The sequence below is a fragment of the Prionailurus viverrinus genome, chromosome F2 (genome assembly GCF_022837055.1).
Source record: "Prionailurus viverrinus isolate Anna chromosome F2, UM_Priviv_1.0, whole genome shotgun sequence".
In the NCBI taxonomy this organism is placed as follows: domain Eukaryota; kingdom Metazoa; phylum Chordata; class Mammalia; order Carnivora; family Felidae; genus Prionailurus; species Prionailurus viverrinus.
The window spans coordinates 30,739,458-30,749,338 of NC_062578.1; the positions used below are offsets into that span (position 1 = coordinate 30,739,458).

Here is a 9,881-nt window from a genome sequence, read left to right on the forward strand (position 1 = left end):
ACAACTAAATTCCCTTTAGTCTGTTAATAAAGCAAAGCTTTGTTAATTATTAATTTATATGAAAGCTAAATTTATTACAACTAGTTGAAGTAAGAGAGACACCATCTTGACAGCATCTTAGCAGTATCTTAGACAATGAAGCTCAAATGGTTCTAAACTGGAGGAATGCAGTTCAATGTGAATTTTTTTCCTAGGATCTGAAGTGGGCTCTGTGCAGACAGCAGAGAGCTGGATGCAGGGCTCAAACTCATCAACTGTGAGATCATGACCTGAGCTGAAGCAGGACACTTTACCAACTGAGCCACCCAGGCACCCCCACAAGTTCTTTTTAATAAGTAATCTGTAGGGAACAACTTTATGAGGGTATGAATATCATGTTCTGCATATATTCACTAACATAATCAGCACCCGTTAGTTCTGTTATTATTTTGATAGGTGAAAAAGAATACATTTTAAGTTCTATAATTTTTTCAGCATTTGTTAATTGATATTAGTCCATAAGGAAGAGCTTTCCCTTCTCTTCACTTTGTAATTGTTATTATTTAACAACAATATAGACTTTAGGTTCCTTTCTCATTTCAGTGAATCATGTTCTTATTCATATTGATACCCAAACAGTTCCACATTTGGCCAGTGGGAGCCTATTCAAGCTGGCTTCAGGATCTTTTAGACATATTCCCATGATTTTCTAAAGAAATTTCTTACTCTCTGTAAACAAGGAGACCATCTAGTCTTACCTTATACTTTTCCTGCCTTAGCCTTGCAATCAGGATTTCTCCAAGTGACAAGTTCTTTCTTTGTATCCATTTCCATGCTGCCATTGTCCCCCACATTGGCAGGAAGTTAATTTCACTGGCTTCAGGTTTTCACTTCCTGTATTTTTTTTTAATTAAGGCATTACTTATTAAATATTTCTACTCTTCTTTTTTATCCAAAAAAGTAGTACATTATACTTTATGGAACTTAATTTCTCACAAAAGAGCCTATACTGAAAATCACAACATGAGTTCATAGAAACTTTTTTCATAGTTTTGTTTAAAGCTGCAGAATCAATCTCCTATTTATGAGTTATGTTTTTAAGTTGTATTTTTGTGTTTCTTAAGGGTAAATTCCTAAAGTGAATTCTTTATGAGAAAGGGTAAACATGTAGGAAGTTTTTTTGGATACTGCCAAAGTCTTCCCATAGAGCTAGATCTATTTTGTACTCACACCAGTAATACATGAAAGTATTTATTTCCTACAGCCTTCAAACAGAGTGTGTTTTCAAACTTTTGTGTTTCAACTCAGGTTATCTTGCAACTCTGTGCTAGGCATGGAGCCTGCTTGGGATTCTCTCTCTCCCTTTCCCTTGCCCCTCCCCTGCCTGCACTCACACACGCGCGCGCGCTCTCTCTCTCTCTCTCTGAAACTAACAAAAATCATGAATGATTAAATATCTTTTTGTATGTTTAAAGGTCACTTGTATGTCTCTTATGTCTCTTTTTGTAAGCTATTTATATTTTTTGCACTTGGGGCGTCTGGGTGGCTCAGTCAGTTAAGTGTCCTACTTCAGCTCAGGTCATAATATCCCAGTTGATGGGTTCAAGTCCTGTGTCAGGCTCTGTGCTGACATCTCAGAACCTGGAGCCTTCTTCAGATTCTGTGTCTCCCTCTCTCTCTGCCCCTCCCCTGCTCATGCTCTGTCTCTCAAAAATAAATATTTAAAAATTTTTAAAAAATACTTCTTTGCTCTTGTTTTTATTTTTATTATTTTCCCCTGAATGATCACCTTTTAGCTGTGATATATATGGCAAGTATTTTCCCTTCTATGATATCTGTTTTGTTTCAGTGGTTTTTTTGGGGGGGGCATTGGGGTACAGCATGCAGAATTTTTTTCAGTATTTCCTTTTATTGTTTTGAAATTTTGAGTTATACTTAGACATTTAAAAAAGTATAGCTTATAAAGAATACACTTGTGTTTTTTCTCTAGTAATTGTATGGATTTTCTATATTTATATCACTGATCCATTTGGAGTTTATTTTTTTAGACTTTTTCTTTTCCGATTCTTATGGGTCTTAATTATTTCTTCTCATCTAATTTCATGGTCAATACTTGCAATATATTGTGAAGTAAGAGGGGAAATAGATAGTATTCTTGCCTTGTTCTTGAATTTGATAGTCATGCCTCTATTTCTTCCACATTAAGATGCTGGCTTTAGGGCTGAGTATACAGTATTATATGTACATGTATATATTTCTATAATATTGAGTAAATTTTATTCAAGAATGGATGTTGAATTTTATCACAGGCTTTAATCTATAGAGATAGTTATATATCTTTTTATATCAATATAGTATCATAAAACATTTTTTATCTTCACAATTATTAAACTTTAATTAATCATAATATATTATTTTCTTAATGTAATATTATTTTGTATAGAATCATTTGGACCTAGTAACTTTTTCCAAGGGTAGTTCTTTAATAATTCTCACTTTTTCTGTATCTCTGCTTCTTCTTCTACTCTGTCTCTGTCTTTCCCTGTGTCTTTCTCTTTCTCCCTGTCTGATTTTATGGAAATTATCTGTTTAATCTTTCTATTATTATCAAGTGTGATAAATTATATATTGCTGAGATGTTATTTGTTTCATCAAAGTTTGGGCATTTATTTGCATAAGGTTGTGTAAAGGGTTTTTATAACATTACTAAATCCTTCTGTTTCAATGGCTATTTTATCTTTGTTCTTACCTTGTTCTTCAACTATTCCAATTTGTTTTAATCTTAGATCTACAACTAAATATATTTAGAGCTCAAAATCAGCCCTTTTGCTAAAGCTTCTTCAATCATTTTTTTCGCAGCAAAAGAGTCTACTATATGAAATGTTATCATTATTTCATTAGTATAATGGGGTTACATGTTTCAAGGAGTAAGACTACTGTATAATAATAGATGATTTTTTCCATTACCTTTTAAGTAGGTCCTGTTACAATCTTTTCTCACCACAGCCTCTGCCCACAACAAAAAATAAGAATAACAATTCAATAATAATAATTATAATCAAAAATAAATATCCCTAACAATGTTTCATACATTCTTTCAAAGATGTTACAGTTTAATTTTTTCCTATGCAATGATTTCTTAAAAGATAACAATTCACATTTAAAAGGTGCTTTAATTCAGCCCTTTTTTATCACTAATTTTATTTTTTTTAAGTTTTTATTTAAATTTCAGTTGGCTAACATACAGTGTTATTAGTTCCAGGTGTACTATAGTTCAAATGTAGTGATTTGACACTTCCATACAATACCTAGTACTCATCACAGCAAGTGCACCCTTAATCCCCATCACCCATTCCCATCCCTCTACCCACCTCTCCTCTGGTAACATCAGTTTGTTTTGTATATAGTTAAGAGTATATTTCTTGGTTTGCCTCCCTCTCTCTTTTTCTTTTTTTTCTTTTGCTCATTTGTTTTGTTTCTTAAATTCCACATATAAGTGAAGTCATATGGTATTTGTTTTTCTGTGACTGACTTATTTTGCTCCAATCATCTCTTGACTGTAGTGAACTGGTAAAGGATTGTGTAGGAAGGCTCATAGAGTATTCCTGGAGTTCTTTTATGATTACACAGTTTTCTTTCTTTCTTTTTAAAACAAAAATGTTTTTAATGCTGATTTATTTTTTGATAGAGACAGACAGAGCATGAGTGGGGGAGGGGCAGAGAGAGATGGAGACAAAGAATCTGAAGCAGGCTCCAGGCTCTGAGCTGTGAGCACAGAGCCCAACACAGGTCTCAAATCTACAAACCACGAGATTATGACCTGAGCTGAAAGCGGACCCTCAACTGACTGAGCCACCCAGGCACCCCATGATTACACAGTTTTGTATAGACTTGACACTTTAAAAACACTTTTGCTGGATTTAAAGCCTTTGGCTCACACTTCTTTCCTTGAGTTATGAAACGTAACCTGTCCTGCCTTTGTCTTGGTTTAGATATCTTTCTCTAAAATTCTCATGTCATCGGAATTTCCCTCACTGACTTCAGACGGTCTTTTTGCATGAATTTTCTGAGGATAATTTTCTTTATTTTTAAAGAAAGATATTGGAGTTAAACATTAAAGGGCAGATTTTTTTTTAGATACCTGGTGATAGATTCAATTTTTGAATTATGGTTTAAAACATTTTCAATTACTTCATTTTATTCTTTATCATCTCCAATTGTGCCTATCTTTTATCTTTTTTTGCCTCTCTTTCTATTTCATCAATTTCTCTCTGAACATGTTTCTTTCATTATTCTGATCTTTCTCTTAGTTATTATCATGACTTCCCTAAATGTTCCTTATTAACTTTGGAGTTTAAGCTTTTCTCTCTTGGTGACTATATAATTTAGTTTGTATTTTAAGATGATTTTGTCTTTTTCTTTAATTTATTGCCCAAGCTTGATCAAGTCTCATTTCACATCCTGACATGTTAATATTTATCCTAATATTAAAAATATTTTCTTAGTGAATTAACCTAGGTGTCCATTTCTGTTCTGAATTTCAGAATTCATAATTCAAGTTTTTTAAAGCATTTACTTAAGGTTGTTTAGGTGAGTTTGGAGTGTTGAGGTTTTACTTCAACTAATTAGTAAATTAATTAAGTTGCTTATTGACTTTTTTAGAGAGAATTTTTATAATCTGAGATGTTCTGATTCTCCTTGTTTATTGTCTTTTTATATTGGCTCTGTATGGAAGTAAATCTACAATTTTCTGTTGATTCAATGTTTTTAAAAAATTACTCTGGATTGGCACTGAGGCATTATTCTCTTTTCTATTAATATATTGAAGTACAGTTTATTTAATGGATAGCGCTAATTTCAAGGAAAAAGGTTTTGATTTGACTTCTGACTCTGTCATCTCTTTTTTTTTCTTTCTTTAGAAAAACAAATTTTCTACATTCTTGCCCTTCACAATGGAGTCTCCAATGTGTGCCTCCATCTTTCCCATTCACTTTACTCCTCCAGAAGTTGTGATATAAAATTAATGGAATAAAATAAAATATTGTACAAGAAACAAATAAGCAAAAACTACTAAGAATACTACTTCGGTAAAATTGATAGAATGATGAGGCTCAAATAACAGATAACACAACTTAGGCTGGGTTAAACATGAGTTAGATTTGCTATCTCTCACTACAAAAAGGCTAAATTGGGTTACTCCCATGACTTATTATTCTCAAAGGCACAGGTTATTTTAAACTTCACATTTCCATATTGAATTTTGTTTTCGGATTTACCCCTTCATAGTCTAAACACACTTGGAGAATATTTCTAGGTAAGAAATGATCAAGGCCAGAAGAATGTCCTTTTCTTGTGTCCTATTTTTAGAGTGAGGTAAACTTTCTCAGGTCCTTTACATTTTTCTCTCTGCCCCAAACCTACTGTTTTTCCTTCATGTCCTTGTCCAAATTTAATAAGATCATATGTAATTTTATCAAGATTTATTTTAGATAAATCAATATTTTCTTGCCCTGAAGCATCAGATATTTAAACTCTGTTCTTTTTTAAAGGAAGAAAGGGTATGAGATGATTGTTGATTAAGGCACCAACAGTTTCTGATATGGTTTAATAGGCATAATAAATTCTAAAACTAAAACTTAAGTGCATTTAATTGCAGATAAAATAATAAACAAGAACAATCTAGGAATCTGAAGGATAACAACCTTGAAAATATCTTAGAATAATATAAGAATCATAGAGTAATCTTAGAACAAGTATCTGAAAGATAATATTCTCAGAACATTCAGCAGAGGTCTTAATGATTTTTCTCTTTAGATGAGAATACCTGCAGAGAGTCTTTGAGAAGAAATTTACAGCATAGAGAATTTAGCCCTTTACTTATTTCTAAAAGCTCAACTCCTCAATTTTAGGATCTTGTATCTGTGGATAGTTAATATCAATCATCAGTTAATGGTGATCCTCTGAGTCTACAAACTTACAAAGCTCATGCAAATTTTTCCCTTACAAATCATAGTGTCCAAGGAAATATTAAAAATCATTTAATTGTATCCTTATTTATTGGGAATCACATATGAAGAGGCAAGGGAATTGAGCCTTATTTTCTCCCAAACTCTGGACTTCTTTTTGGGAGAATCTGGCAATTAGAAATTGTGCTTCCACAGCCTTGATGACTGGGCCATGGCCCAAGAGACCATAATTGCATTGTAATAGATGGTCAGACAAGACTTGCTATTCCTGATATGATTGTATACTTGGCTATTCAATCAATGATTAATGTTAGGATGAAGTTGTAGAGGCCGTATTTGGTCAGGTAGATGAAAAAGAAGAGAAAGGCAGTCTGCTGAGAAAGATAAAAATGAAGTAGACATACACAGAGAAGAAAAGATGAAAGTATATAGTCTAAAAGAGAGGGTGGGGGGAAGGCTTAGTGTGGTCTTTGCTCTTCAGGTAGGTCCTGGTTACAATTCACTTAATGATGCTGAAACTTTCTGCTTTTCCTGTCTCTCCATTTTATTTTGACTTAAGTTAGTTTCGGCAAATTTCTGCTGATACCAATCCAACAATCCTATCTTTAACCATGTTCTCTTGCTAATGTTTCTATGGTATGTGTGAGAATCAATTTCAGTGTTAAAAGGAATCTAAGATATCATAATTTTGTAGATTTGCAAGTCTAGGAAGGTTAAAATATTACATAGATAATTGAAGGTCCTGACTGATCCTTGGATTCCTGATTTCACAAATACCAGCATTTTATAGGAAATTAAAACAAGGATTGGGAATAGATAATCACTTTTTGCTTTTCTCCTAATACCAGCTCATTTTCCAGTGATACTCTTCTAAGAAACTATTATTTGAAATTAAACAATTTTTAATTTTTTTAAGTTTTTTTTAATGTTTATTTATTTTTTGAGAGAGAGAGACAGAGTGTCAGCGGGGAAGGGGCAGAGAGAGAGAGGGAGACACAGAATTTGAAGCAGGCTCCAGGCTCCGAGCTGTCAGCAAAGAGTCCAATGTGGGGCTCGAACTCACAACTGTGAGATCATGACCAGAGCCAAAGTCAGAGGCTCAACTGACTGAGCCACCCACGCGCCCCAAAACAATTTTTAATTTTAAAAGAAACCCAACCTAATGAAAATAGACATTTCTATTTTCGCACCCAGATATACCAGACATTTTGACATATTTGCTTCATATCTTTTTTAAAGATATAGTCAAAATCTACTCAAAACTGTTTTAAAAGATAAGTATTTAAAAAAATGTTTTTTAAATTTTTTTTAATGTTTATTTATTTTTGAGAGAGAGAGAGACAGAACACGAGTAGGGGGAGGGCAGAAAGAGAAGGAGACAGAATCTGAAGCAGGCTCTAGAGCTATCAGCACAGAGCCTGATGCAGGGCTTGAACCCACAAACCACGAGATCATGACCTGAGCCAAAGTCAGGCACTCAACCGACTGAGCCATTCAGGTGCCTCCCAAAAAGTTTTTTTTAATGTTTATTTATTTTTGAGAGAGAGAGAGAAAGAGAGACAGAGCATGAATTGGGGAGAGGCAGAGTGAGAGGCAAACACAGAACCCGAAGCAGGCTCCAGGCTCCAAACTGTCAGCACAGAGCCTGACGCGGCACTTGAACCCACAAACTGTGAGATCATGGCCTGAGCCAAAGTTGGGCACTTAATCAACTGAGCCACCCAGGAGCCCCTAAAAGATAACTTTAGAGCAAGTAGTCTAGTATGTGAACTTTTATAAATTACCTCCTACTAAACTCAGATCCTCTACTAAATTCAGATATGATTACACAGTCTAATTGTTTTCTAAGTTTCCCAAATAGAAATATTTAAAGTACATTACCAACAGGGGATTCATGTCACTTTTTTCTTTTAACTGAAAATAATTTCATATTCATCCCACAATTAAAAAGATACGATACTGAATATCCTTAGATGTACTTTACTAGCAACAGATTGAGGTACATTTATAATTTTATATTTGTATATTTTTTATCATTTTGGAAAATAGTCTTTAGTTTTAGCTTTCCTACCTTTTCTCATCTTGCACCTTTGCTTGAAGCTAGGTATCATTCAAAACCACTAACAATCAGTATTCTTTCCATTCTTGTTAAGACATCAGCATTGGTCTATAATACACGGGGATTAAGGATATCAAGGGAGAATATTTAAAATACAGTGGCAATGAATTTATACAGAATTTACATGACTATCAATATTCTTTCAAAGGATTTATATTGTAATTCAAGATTAGTTTGAGCATAAGTTAATAAACTCTTAAAGTATTAGCCAAATCTTCTTATGCAAGACCCTAAGAGATTCTCTTTAATTTAAAAAAAAAAAATAATACTAATCAACTATGATGCCCCTGGAGATATGCTACAAGGAATCCATACTATTCTTTTATCAAATAGTAAAATACTTACTAATTTTCTTCCTTAATCACCTAGTGTATATAATTATCAGAATATAAAAATTATAAAGTTTTATCAATCATTCTATTGTTTTCTTCCTATTTGCCTTACTTTGGTTACTTTTATTTATCAGCCACTTTTAATTTTGATATAATTGGGAATAATTTCAAACTTAGAGTTGCAATACTCCTATACATTACAGGACAATTACAAAAAACAAATCTTAACATTGACATAAGACTACTATCTAATCCACAGTCCATATTTAAATTTCTTCCATTGTCCTAACAGTGTTCTTAATAGGTACTTTTTTCTCCCTCTGTCACAAATCCATTCCAGGATAACTCCTGAAGTTGTCATCCATCCATCTTTCTTTCTTTCTTTCTTTCTTTCTTTCTTTCTTTCTTTCTTTCTCTCGCTCTCTCTTTCTCTCTCTTTCTCTCTTTCTTTCTTTCAGGTCAGGCATAAGGCAGGGTAAAGATAGGAGTCAGAGGCTAAAAAATTTTAGCAGCCAAGGATTTATCTGGGAACTAAGGTCTCGGGCGAGGTTCCGTGACTCAGGGAGAGAGAGAAGAGAGAGAGAGAGAGAGAGAGAGAGAGAGAGAGAGAGAGAGAGTGTCAGGGAGGAAGTCGCACCCAGGTGTGGTGGGGTGGGGTTTTTAAGCTGCTGTGGTTCCGGTTTAGGTCCGGGTGGGCCTTTTTTGCGTCAGGTCGTGCTGTCGCTTGGTGATTGGTTGACCTCCAATTCCTTCTGGAACGCTACTAGGGGCTTTTTGTTGGGTTGCGCTGGCAAGATGGCTGTCCCCTCTACTGTGGTTCCAAGGACATCCTAACATTTTTTTATTACTTTTTTTAACGTGGACTTCCTTAGAATTTCTTTGCATTTCATAACTTTGACATTTTTGAAGAGAATTTGCCAGTTATTTTGTAAAACCCTCAATTTTGGATTATTAATGCTTTCAAATTATTATAAATTCCTATATTTAATTACATTGCAATATTCTTTTGAAAGTTGAATTACTTTTTCCCAGTAACTAAGCTGATATAACTTAGTCATTCATGAAGGACATCTACTGTACAGGTTAAGAATTCAGGCTTCAGAGTCAGACAGATTTAGATTTGCTTTCTACCTTTTCTGACAATTAGTTTTACTCATCTTCTCCAAGCTGCAATTTCCTAATCTGTAAAATAGGGAAAATGATGAATTCTCAAAGGGGTTGCTGGAAGGATTAAATGAGGTAACATATGCAAAGCATTTGGTAAAGTGCCTGGCACATAAACAAAACTCCATAAAGAATTGGGTACATTATTATGTTTGCCAATATAAAGTAACAAGAAAAAACTGACAAGCTAGTTTAGTGGCATTAAATAAATGATAGCACTTATATTCAGGAGAGGAGGGAAGTGAGTGAAATTGCCTTTTTCATCTGAAGTCCTTTGACGCATTTATGTTTCCAGGTTCCAATGTTAGGTCTTTTTTAATA

General features: G+C 33.8%; 1 long non-coding RNA gene across 1 annotated transcript; it reads right to left on the minus strand.

Moving 5' to 3' along the window:
- Nucleotides 1–743: 743 nt before the first annotated feature.
- Nucleotides 744–8,105, minus strand: LOC125156029 (uncharacterized). The gene is made up of 3 exons (XR_007148442.1): nt 8,017–8,105; nt 2,947–2,988; nt 744–873 (listed from the first exon to the last, which is right to left on the minus strand). It is a non-coding gene; the product is annotated as an uncharacterized LOC125156029 (long non-coding RNA).
- Nucleotides 8,106–9,881: the final 1,776 nt, after the last annotated feature.